This window comes from Dipodomys merriami, unplaced genomic scaffold, assembly GCF_024711535.1.
Source record: "Dipodomys merriami isolate MVZ:Mamm:240054 unplaced genomic scaffold, mDipMer1.0.p SCAF_592, whole genome shotgun sequence".
Classification (NCBI taxonomy): Eukaryota; Metazoa; Chordata; class Mammalia; order Rodentia; family Heteromyidae; genus Dipodomys; species Dipodomys merriami.
Window position 1 is genome coordinate 505,340 of NW_027206171.1, and position 11,710 is coordinate 517,049.

The following is an 11,710-nucleotide window of genomic DNA, read 5'->3' on the forward strand; positions in this document are numbered from 1 at the left end:
CTGTATTTTAAGGTAAACATGGTTCTTTTTTTCTTTTTTCTTTTCTACAAACTATCTCCCCCCACCCTGCCCTACCCCCACCCTTACACCCATTATCCAGTATACTGAATGGGAATTGTAACTCTTTCAGAAGACAGCTAATTGATTTACAGTACTCTTAAAACAACCCTGAAAACTGATAATCTCATTCATTTACTGTAACTTCAGTGCTGTTGTTGACAGAAAAGAAAAAGTTACCTTAAGGCTTAAGGGAAAGTAACTTATTAAATTGTTAATGCAGCATTTTTTACTCTCCCATCCATTGGAAACTATCAAAATGTATTCTAAATCAACAATACAAACTTTCTAACGTTAGCAAAGATTTCTACTCTCCTGGCATAAAGTAAGAATAATATTCATAAACAGAATATCTAGGGGAGCCTGAGAAACCATGATCCACATCACACAAAGATCCTATGCATTTCATGATCAAAAAGTGCTTTATCTTTGAGAAATATGTCAGGGATAAAATGGAAATATACAATGCAAAAATCACTTGACACTTTTTCACAATTGTGGATAAGGAGCAAAAAGTCTGCTCTCTGAACAGGCCTTACTTATGCACAAGACTTTTAAAGTGTCCTAAATTAATATTGATTTAAAGAATTCATAATAGTGGGGATTTCACTCCACTATATTTTTAAAAAAACCTGAGATTGGACATCAAAGCTGTCAACTTTGTTATTCATCAGAGAAATTCTGATACTTAGAAAACTCAATTGAATTAGCTCCAGGATCAAAACATTAACTTTCCCCAATCAAAAAGGATACAATCAAAAACATACCTAGAGTGCTATAGAACAACTCTCAGGAAACAAGTCATTTTCATATAAGCAAAAAGTCACTTCTTTCCTCTCCCTTCTCACTGATCAAGGCCACACGATTTTCAAATGAATATCTACTGAGAGATCAGTTGTGCATTGGAAAAATTACATAATTGGGTTAAAAATGAAAACAAAATTTACAGTGAAGAATACTTATGTGCATGGTTTACACACTCCAGCTTCTTAATTTTATCCACCTCAAGAGCAAGGTAGATGCACAGTCACCTTGTGTAGATTACATTCTACACCCCTGTAAAGCCAGTCAAGGTCATATTTAAGCATCTTCATCAACAACAGTGCCTGAAGTGTGCAGCCATTTACAGACCACTCAATATGAGGGCATTATTGTAACCAGCCTCTTTTGCCCACAACCCTGCATTTTCAGATAAGACAAGATAATTGTTTTGTTTTGAGAAAACCTAAGCTTGAAACTCTTCAAAGACCTGCAATTTACTGCAACGTGACCCAGAGGTAACAAAGGAAGCAGGAGGTTAATGGCTGCCTGCACCAAAAGTCTCTCAATCATTCTGCAGTAAATAATTATGGAAAGTGACATTACAAGTAGCCATGTGTGTACCACAGCTACAGCCAGTTGTACCACCTATATGCCTCAAACAGTTCCATAGGGTATTTGGGGGTTTTGGGTTTACTTTTCAGATTGATTTTTGGTGCTATACAGACTGACATTTTGTTTGGTGCAGCATATGCACTGAAAGATCTGCTCACCAGATTTGCCATTTCACTTGCTGAAATGATGAGAAGGGACAATAGAAACCTAGAGTTACATCTCTTCACAGAGACCGACTCTTTTGACTGTTTGAAAAAAAAAGGCTTATCTCTGTAGCTAGTTTGAAATAAAACTCAATTTTTTGAAAAGGAGTTTTAGTTCCCTATTTCTAAGGAATGTAACTATTTTCATTAGCTGGGATGTTTGCCAAATTTTAAAAACAACTTCTAAAGGGTTTGTAGTAAGCAGCTAAAAACAAAACAAAAAAGTTAGTTGCTTCCCAGAGTTTGTATAATGCCATTATCTAACTGGAACAAAGACTATTTCCTTTAATAAGCTAGTATTAATGAATGAATCTCCATGCTCTGCAGATTTCTATTGTCCCTAGTCACAGGAATGAGGATCAGTGAAATGCTACAATTAATCCACATCCTTCTGCAATCTTCCTACAGTGGAAGAGAGGCGAGGAAACACCCTTGCAGGAAAAATAAACCTCAGAGGTTGGTTTAAGACTAAAAAACCCACCACTAGGACATTCACCACTTAATCTTACACAGGCAGGTCAAAATTTTAATATAAATTACTTTTGCCAACACATAGCTTACGCATTCTTTGCTCCTTTTTTTGGAGGATTCTCAAATTGATATCTAAAGACTTACATATGATATATAACTGTTATATGGTCTTATGACTAAGAAAATTTCTCTGGTAACCAAAGCTGATGCCATATATGGTAGTGTTCTTGGCATATACTCTATACGCCTCAGACCACTTCTACATTCTTTCTATTCAGCTAATTATAGCTTAGTAGCCACTGGTAAAGGATTGTGAAGACCCTGTCATTTCTACAGAATAGAAAGGCAAGGCTAGTTACTGCAATTCAGCCAAATAAAAAGAAAAGAAAAAAGATTAATAAACCACTCCCTTGAAAAGGAGAGGTACTGCACCTTTGCAAAATTGAACTGGCTCACTGCAGCTGAGCAACAGAATCACCACTGAAGCAAGAAAATAAGTTGGTCTATACAGGAATTGTACATGATTTGAAAATGCAAAAGTTATAGCGATCAACTAATAGCTGCAACCTTAATTTCCATTGCTGCCTCAGAGTTGAAACTTAAACAGTTTCTGCAAGCCTAATGCTAGCTTCTCATCTCCTTTACTAAAACTAGGAATTTGTTCTTCGCAGCAAAGAAACAAAACACTCAAAACACATAGGTAAATACAGCAAGACATTATTGAAAACAGCTGCCTTGTGGTACAAAATACAGTACAAGTATACGGATGTCATTAAAACATCAAAAATACTATTGCTCCCATACAATTTAGTAAACATTCTTGGCAAAGGAGAAAATTTGAAAAGAAAAGCTATAAAAATGTTTAAAATAAGATAATAAAAAGGATATGCAATAAATTAAAAAGGCAGCTCAAATAAAGGGCAGGCATGCAGTTAAAAAATACTAAGATTGTGGAGATGGGGTTACTTGCCTCCTGGTTGAGAAGGTGTCACACAAAGAATACCTGAAAACTTTGGAAAGAACCTTAGCTCCCATTCAATTCAAAGTTTCCTAGGCCTGTGACATTTCTAGAAATACCTTTTGATGGGGTGGGATTAACTTGATTAATAAAAATCATTTCTACTGAAAATCCACTTAAAATATAGAAGAGGTGATCCATGAAAACCCCAACTTTTATTCTTGAAAGACAGCTGGATAAACTGGCCAATGCCAGTATGTTGCAATTTCAAGATGGTATAAAAATGTTTCCAGGATATAGTCAGCATATTCACGTTCACATCAATTCCATTCACAGATGGATTTCAGCTTCCACCGGGTGCACTGCTTTAATCATTCATCCATCATTTGCCAACTTTGATTGTGAGGTACTAATAAGATGGATCAATTTCTTAAAAATTTGTTTTAAAGAATAAATGATGCTGGAATTCTGAACCTGAGGATCTTTAGTATTTGAACAAATCCACAGATTAAACTGAAGGTGAATTAAGACTTCAGTTTTAGTTATTTCCAACTTCTCTGTGAGGATGCATATTCCATTAAAGCTCAGGCTTGTAGCCATACTGTCCCTTTTGCAGAAAATCATCAAGTTTTACAGTTAAAAATGCAGCCAATCAGTGGCTGTAACAGCCAAATTAGCCATAATTCACTTGCTCATATGCTAGAGCCATGGGATCTGGCTCTCATTCACACCAATGCCACTTCTTGGTAATGACCTCCACCTTTAGAGATCAAGGGAAGAACTTTAGTGAGCAGCAACCCATCGACTCAACGAGTTTGCCTTGTGCTTTATGCCTGACGTATTGTGCCTACCTCAGCAACCCCCAATGTAAAACTGCTTTTATTTTTTGAAAAAAAAATTCCTTTTGCCCAACTTTTAAACTATTTTAGTAATGAATTCTCTAGTTCAAGCATTGGCTTTTGAATTTTTGCATCCCGGAAAACAATTCTGCAAAGAAAAGACATGGGGCCAGGTTCCATGCAAAATCATTAAAAAAAAATCCAATTTGTTTTGATTCACTGATGGCTTCTTGAATTCTTTTTTGCCTTGTCCATGATTGTGTAAAGTTGCATTCCTTTTCATAAACCTGGACTCTCAGGACTGGGTAACTGCCAAGGTCTCTCTGTCTCAAGAATTTCAGTGAAGATCTTGATCCAAAAGGCTGATTAGAATAAAGGTGAAGGATAGACACTGCAACGGCGGCTCGGCCTGGAGAGATACTTTAGATTTACCCAGGTACAACACAAATTCAACTGTTATACACAGATGGATCTGGGTAAATCAGATGTGTTTAGGGGCACAGACTCGAAATCTATCCCCTTCAGGATTATCTAGATGAGCTTAGGAACCTCGGGTGGGAAATAGAAGCTGAGACATTTGCAGGTGAGGAGATGGTGTTCTCTGCAGGTTGCTGTCAATTTCTGGAACTTTACTGCTTTACTCACTGTTCAAGACTGTTGTCTTATGGTTATTTCTCTTAACTATATTATTTTTTTTAATTTTGTTGGTTTTTTTTTCTCCCTTGGTGGCCTCCCGGGCTCCTTCTCCACTAGCTCACAGGGGAATGAGCAAGAATGGGAACTAGCCAGGGGGATGGGGGGTGGGGGCGCGGGTAACAGGGTGGGGGAGGCCAGGGGGGAAAGCTGCCATTTCAATCCTCATCCACCTCCTCGCCTTAGGACTCCTCACCCCCCCCCCCCAGCATGACGCTTGTAAAGCTTATCCCTCTGCCGCTCCTGGATTTCTTTCATCTCATCCGCATACCGGCAGAAGGCGCCACCAAACTTGCCCCAGGCCTTGAAGGGCACGGTGATGGCATTGCGGTAGGACGGCTTCACCTCACTCACACAGTAGAAAAACTCCGTACTTGTTGCAGCCCACATTGAAGAAGAAACGTTTGGAGTCCACTGTAATAGAGGTGCCCTCCGGGAGTTCCCCGGCCAGCTCGTGGTCTTCGCCTCCGTAGTCATCGAGGAGCTTGGCGAGCGTGTCGGAATTCGATGAGACCTTGCGCAGGCAGCACGATGGTCTGGCCGCTCTGGAGGCCGCCAGGCCCTGGGCCTGCGCCAAAGCCGCCGCCGCGGTTGACGGTCTGGCGGATGTGCAGGAAGGGGCCGCGCTGGTTCTCCTTGAGATCCAGGTAGTACTTGCAGTACTCACGCACCAGGAACTCGCTCTTGAGGTGCGCCGGCCTGCCGCCCTCCTCAGCGCCCGCTGCCAGCTGCTCGGGGCTGCTGGGGCCCAGCTGTGCATAGTGATCGATGAAGTGGCCCAGCGAGTCACGGAAATTGGCCGCCACCACAATGGACAGCGTGAGGCGGCTCTTGGAGCTGCCCGTGCCCACCTCTGCGATCTTCAGGAAACCGCCCTTGGCGTTCTGCTTCACATCCAGGTAGAAGCGCTTGTTCTGGATGTCCAGCCGCTTCGAGGCCAGCTCCTGCTTCTCCTGCTGGCCGCCACCGCGGGGTGTGGGCTGGAAGCCTCCCTTCCCGCCACGGCCGCCGCCACCGCCACCGCTGCCGCCACCACCGCCCGCCGTGCTAGCTGCCGCTGTTGCTGTCCACCATCTTCTTGGCTACTGCCTTGCCCCGCCCACTGTGCTCGCGCCCCCACCCTCCGCCCTGCGCTCGCGCTCCCGGGCCCCCCAGCCTTGCCTGCTGGCTCCTCACGCGCTCCTGCTGCTCATCGCAGGCCGCCGCCGCCATCCCCCATCCCCCAAGGAGAATTCTTGTGTGCTGGGCCAGTGGCTGTTACTGAGCTGGGGTACTGTACCCAAGTGGGCTTCCAGGTGCTCGCCAATGGTGACAAGGAGACTGTGGCCTGTCATCATAGGGCACCACCACCATTGGGTGACCACCTTCCAGGCTGCCTTTGCTGACCGTGATGACCGAAAGGCTGCCATACTTGCTGCCAGTGGTGAATAAGCCCATTTTATAGAGAGGAATTACTATTCTTAAGTGCGAAGACTGGAATTGGTTGAAGGTCACACGGCTGGAATGTATGGATTTGTACTCTGCTCATGCGACTTTAAATTGAGTCTCAGAATTGAGCACCATCCACTGCAGGGCTGGTTGGAGCAACAGCTGGTGGGGTTCCTCCCTCAGGATCTCTGACTCAGTGTGTGTCTGTAAAACCCACTCTTACCTTTCACCTTCTACCTTGGGTAGCCTACATCAGGGTCTTTGGTTGAGTGCCAGGCTGTGCCTGCTGCCTGCTGCCTGCTTGCAGGTTGGCCTGCTCTGCAGCCAGCAAAAGCTGAAAGTGTTTCATGTACCATGCACACCAGAGACTCTAATGCATCTATGCCAACATCCTGAGGGCCACTGCCCAGCAGAGAGCACAGCTGAGCCTTAGAGACTTAGAAAACCTCTTTTGGAATGCTGGCTCTGTTCCCTCTTCCTTTTTGTCACACTGTCAAAAAACCTATATGTGCTAGACCAAGGAGTGGGTGGCTAGGCCAGTCCCTAATGGGACTTTGTTGCTGTACATGAGCACTTCTATCTGCCACATCCTGGGATCGCAACCCACTGGTATAAGTGCTAGATAATCAGGCCACCACTTCACACTTCAGGATAAAAGAAGCTCACCTGAGGTCTTGGTGCAAAGTCTACATGTTCAGGGCTTGTGTTACTAGCCACGTCCTCACTAGGGGATCAATAGTGTACTCTCTGGGGCTTCTTCCTCTCTGGGAATGACCAGGCCTTGCTTTATTCACAGAAGTGGCATCTTAGGCAGATCCAGGAGATGCGCAGCATGGATGTGTGCCTGACTTTCATGTAGAGACTTAGATGACTGAGCCAGCCATGGATGGACAGGGAAATGCTTCTGCATCCAAGTTGCCTTGATGAATTCTTACTTAGAAGATGACCTGGCTCTAAGCAGATCTCAAGGGGAAAACAAGAGTAGATGGGCTGGGCCACATCTATAATTCTAGTACTTAGGTGGAAGAGACAGGTAGAGAGCAGCTGGAGGCCAGGGTTTAACTTCATAGTGAGATTGTCTCAAAAGAAAGCCAAAGACTGAGGAGGTAGACCAGTGGTTAAAGCAGTTTTCTACTGTGTGAAAGTGTCTGAGTTCAATTCCCAGCATTCTGAGGACAGCATAGACACAAGCTCTGTTTCCTGACCTCCTTTCAGAGGTAAAGGACCTAGCCACTTGATCAAGGTGCTTTACAATGAGAAAGACACCAATAGTACCTCAGTCTTGCACTGCCATTGAGCCTTCTTAATCTGTCTGTCCACTGATATGGACCAAGTCATGACTTCTGTTTCCCCACCACTATGCCAGGGGACCCTTCCCTGTCTGTTCCTTCTCAGAAGGAACACAAGCCATGCTTCTCAGGTAGAACCAGAGTATTTTTGGCAGTTCCTTGGACCTGTTAGTCAGGCCGTGGACCTCAAGGAATCTGCTGTTCAAATGTGTGCCGAGGACCAGCTCTGTCGGGACGACGGAGGACACCTAGTGGAGGAACTGCCTCCGTCGATGTGGATGTGTAGGGACTGACAAAGCCACAGCTGAGGACAGAGATGGGGCCAGGGTCGCAAGGCTCCTTCCCCATTTGCACTTATCTCTGGATTACACCCAGCCATGTCCTCTGCTGCTCTGATACTGGAGATCGCTAGCAATAGGGGATCACACTGTGCATCTGTGGATTCTGATCTATGCCAAAGCATAGCCATTGGGAGTTGGTAAGGATTGCTGAAGAATGTACTCTGGAGTTGGGGGGGGGGGCTTTCATGATGTGATGTGTGTTGGCACAGGCGAGGGCAGTTCATAGGGAGTGCTGCCAAATCCCTCTTGAGGACTTCCTGCTTACCTGTGATCCTGCCCATGGTTACAGCTGGACTTGAGGTGGTTAGGTTGTGAGCTGACAGATCAGAGACCTTCTCTAAACAGAGCCCTGAGTTATCTGGAGGGACGACTTGGCCCTGTCTGATGGCCTGGTAGCTGCTACCCAGCTCTGGCTCTTTTGGCTTAGTGGGTGTGGAGGCCATGGTGCAGGTGAGGAAGGTCCTTTCCTTCTGGCAGCCCAAGGAGGAGATGTGGTTTGTCCCTACCTCTGGGCATTGCATTTTTGTCTTATAAGCTTAAATGTCTCTGGTCCTGGAGGAGCTCAGAGTCCAGAAGCAGAGAAATGACAAAGTAAGTCCTGACAAACTTGCTTGTCACTAGTGGCAAAAGGTAGCCCAAGGTGTAGGCTGTCAGGCATTCTGGACCTCAGACATGCAATTATTCTAGTCCAATGCCATCAAGACCTGCCCTGCAGGCAGAACACTTATGTCATGGGAAGATATGGTGTAGTAAACGCCAGGTGGGTTTGCCATGGAAATGCTCTCCAGGGTCAGACTCTTGAGTGGGGGTGGGCAACTTCACCTACCCCTACCAAGTGCTGAAGGGCATTCTTTCCACTAGGAAATAGCATTTTGTCATTAGTGGGAAGGGAGTTTGGAGGACAGATTGCATAAGCAGGGTACAAGCAAGATAGCTGGTAGCGAGTGGTGAAAGCTGCACTGCAGAATGAGGAACAGGAGGCTGTAAACAGTTTACAAGGAGCCTTGAGTAGGTTGAGGTTTAAGTGAGCTCAGTGGGCGAGACCAAAGGCAGAGAGATTAGTGTTCAAGGCTAAGACTGAAAGGGGTTTTGAGAATCGTGAGGGCCCTGAGGTTGAGGTAGCAGAGGTAGGATTGGGCTTGGCTGTATGGGGTTGTGGATGCAGGAGCATGAGGGTTGGGACATGAGGGAGTGGTGGCATTCTGGCCTGTGCACATGGCATGAGTGAAGAGGGAAGGTACAGGGAAAGGACGTCTGAGGGCTCACTGGAGTCTGGGGCTAGGCCCTTGTATTGGGCCACTGAACCAGATGTGCTCGTAGTCTCTGAGTGATGCCTACACCCTTGGGAAGCAGACACACAGAAGATGAGCCTTTTCCAGGTTGCACCTACATACATTCAGGCATTTGATCTGTGTAGAGATCTGTGGTCCCATTGTGTGTGGTCAGGTTGAATTGGCCCAGGTCACTAGACAGGAATATAGACATCCTTTGCCCATAGGTCAGCTCTGAGGACCAGCAGAGTGGCAGAAGCACAACTGGAAGCTTGGTCCATGGAAAATCTGCACTATCCTTATCCTCCTTTTCCAAAGCCTGAGGTATCAGACACAGCAGGACAAGGCACTGCTGTCAAGGTACATAGGATATGATCTCTCAGTGGTAGCTTTTGAGAGTGTGAAATTGAGTTAAGCTGGGCAGTAATCTTTATCGACAAGAATCAAGGTTTCATTTTAGACACAATATAGGAGGCATTAGCTGGTGAGTTACTGCTCCCATCGCTCAGCTCCATGGAAGTTTGTACTGGCCAGCCCAGTATTGTGAGTCCCATACAGGCCCATCATCCTTCCCCCTCTGGGACAGGTGGGAGGCCTCATAGGGACAGACAGCAAAAGACAGGGTCCTTGCTGTCTCAGAGCCTTCACTTGGATTAGCTTGTCACTTGACACTGGGAGGCACTGGCCTCACTGTCATCTCTCATCCCACATGCCCACAAGCATGCCATGCCAACCTACCATCAACAATACAAGTCTATGGGCTCTGTTGTTGTCAGGGAAGGTGCCAGGCCCATCTGCATCCATGGGGACACAAACAGCCCCAACAGCAGCCACCCCATTCCCCTCCCTCCCACCCTCATTCTCCTTACTGCCCACATGCCGCCCCGGTCTTTTCAGACTTGTGCACAGGAGATGACCCTCAGCTGGCAAACATCTGCTGACCCTCCACCTGCCTCAGTGTGACCACTAGGCACCTGCGTTGGTCACTCACTTGGGTGAGTGTGTGTGCACACTTGTTCCCACACAACACCCTAACACTGGGTCACCCTAACACTGGGTCGGGCTTAGACACAGTCACACAGAGCTTTCTCTGCAATTACCACAATGCCCTAGGCTCCTTCCTTCCCCAGACATCCTTGAAAATGAGATCACTGAAAAGGGCCCTGTGCCAATGTAATCCTGGCCCTGTCTCCATGCCCACTATCCAACACTCCCCCAGTTTAGACACTCATCACAGGAGAAAGAAGCTTGATGCCCACATGTGAAATGAGGTATCACAAGAGCTGCCTCTACCCATCTGCATTTCACTTGGCATGCTTTGGCTGAATTCTGACATTTCCCCTCCTAGCCAGTCCCAGGCCCAATACTGCCTCTCAGCTCTGTTGCCAGGGGCCGAACACCTTCCTCACCTTTTGTAGGCTTTCACACGTGTGTGTGTGTGTGTGTGTGTGTGTGTGTGTGTGTGTGTGTGTGTGTGTGTGTTTATCCCATGATCCTCCTCAGTTCCCCTTTCTAAAAGTGGTAGAGTTTTTCTGAGCTCCTGCCAGCAAGCCTCCAGGGAAATGGGTCTTACTTTGCCAAGAGATTCTGCCCATACCTGGAGAGAAAATGGGATGATGGTTCTCATGATTATGGAGGACATGTACGCCATATGGACAGTAACAAAGGGTACTTGTTGCAGATGCCCAGGGGGTATCCACAACCCTTTTGGCCCCATGGAGGCACGGTGCTCCAGCAAACAGGCCCTGTGAGTGACCAGGTGATCCTTGTCCTGCAAGGCTCTCACTGATTTGGTCAGCTGGAACACATCCAGGTCTCACCCAAGTGGACATGTAGGTCTTTGCAGAACCAGCTTTCACTCCTCTTCACTCCTTCACTGGCCTCTCTGTCATCTCTCCTCTTACAAGCCCCCAGGTGCACCCACTCACTCAACTTCCAGCCATCAACCCTGCAAGTCTGTGGGACTTGAAGCTGCCTGGGAAGGTGCCAGGCCCACAAACTACCATGTAACCACAAGTAGCCTCAATAGTTACCACACAGCATTTTCCATCCCCTCCCAACCAATGCTTCTTTCTGGCCTTATGCCACTCCCTGTCTTTTCAGACCTAGCAGTTATATAAACACGCAAGGAAGGGCTGGCTGCATCTTCCTGTATGAGGCTCTCCCATGGAGTTCGTAGTCTCTGTCCTCCCATATCAGTGGAAACATCTGGAGGTGAGGCTGCAGGTGAAGGCGACTGGCTTGGTGCTGTTCCTTCCAAAGAAGTGATAGCCAGCCTTAGGTACACACACACACACACACACACACACACACACACACACACACACACACACACACACACACACACACACACAGGTGAAAGCCATTCAAGGGCAGAATACTGTCTGTTGTGTATGGCAGAGACACCAGAAGGAGAATGTGTGTGTGTGGAGGGAGGCAGCATCGTGGAAGGCCTGATGTGGATCCTTTGGGGACTGATCTCCTGAGCTCTGCCGGCACTGCTGTTAGCACTGGCTTGCACCATCTTCCAGCTCCACTGACACCAGAGCAACAGCAATCACCACAAATGCACTGATCACAAGCTTCTGCATGCAGGGAATCTTGCCTAAGGGCTCTTCAGACAGCTCCAGAACTAAGCCCCACCTTGCACCAGCCCCTGCCACACACCTGACTGCCCTCTTACTCATTAATTCTCTGCCTTCTTTCCCATATGACCTACTGTTTCCTTTCTTTCTACTGTTCTTACTGTTAATTTCAAGAAAAAACTGGTACACAATGACTTCTCT

General features: G+C 46.6%; 1 pseudogene; it reads right to left on the bottom strand.

The window, feature by feature from the left end:
* Window positions 1-4,753: 4,753 nt before the first annotated feature.
* LOC138813378 (transcriptional regulator protein Pur-beta-like) lies at window positions 4,754-8,096 on the bottom strand (annotated as a pseudogene).
* Window positions 8,097-11,710: the final 3,614 nt, after the last annotated feature.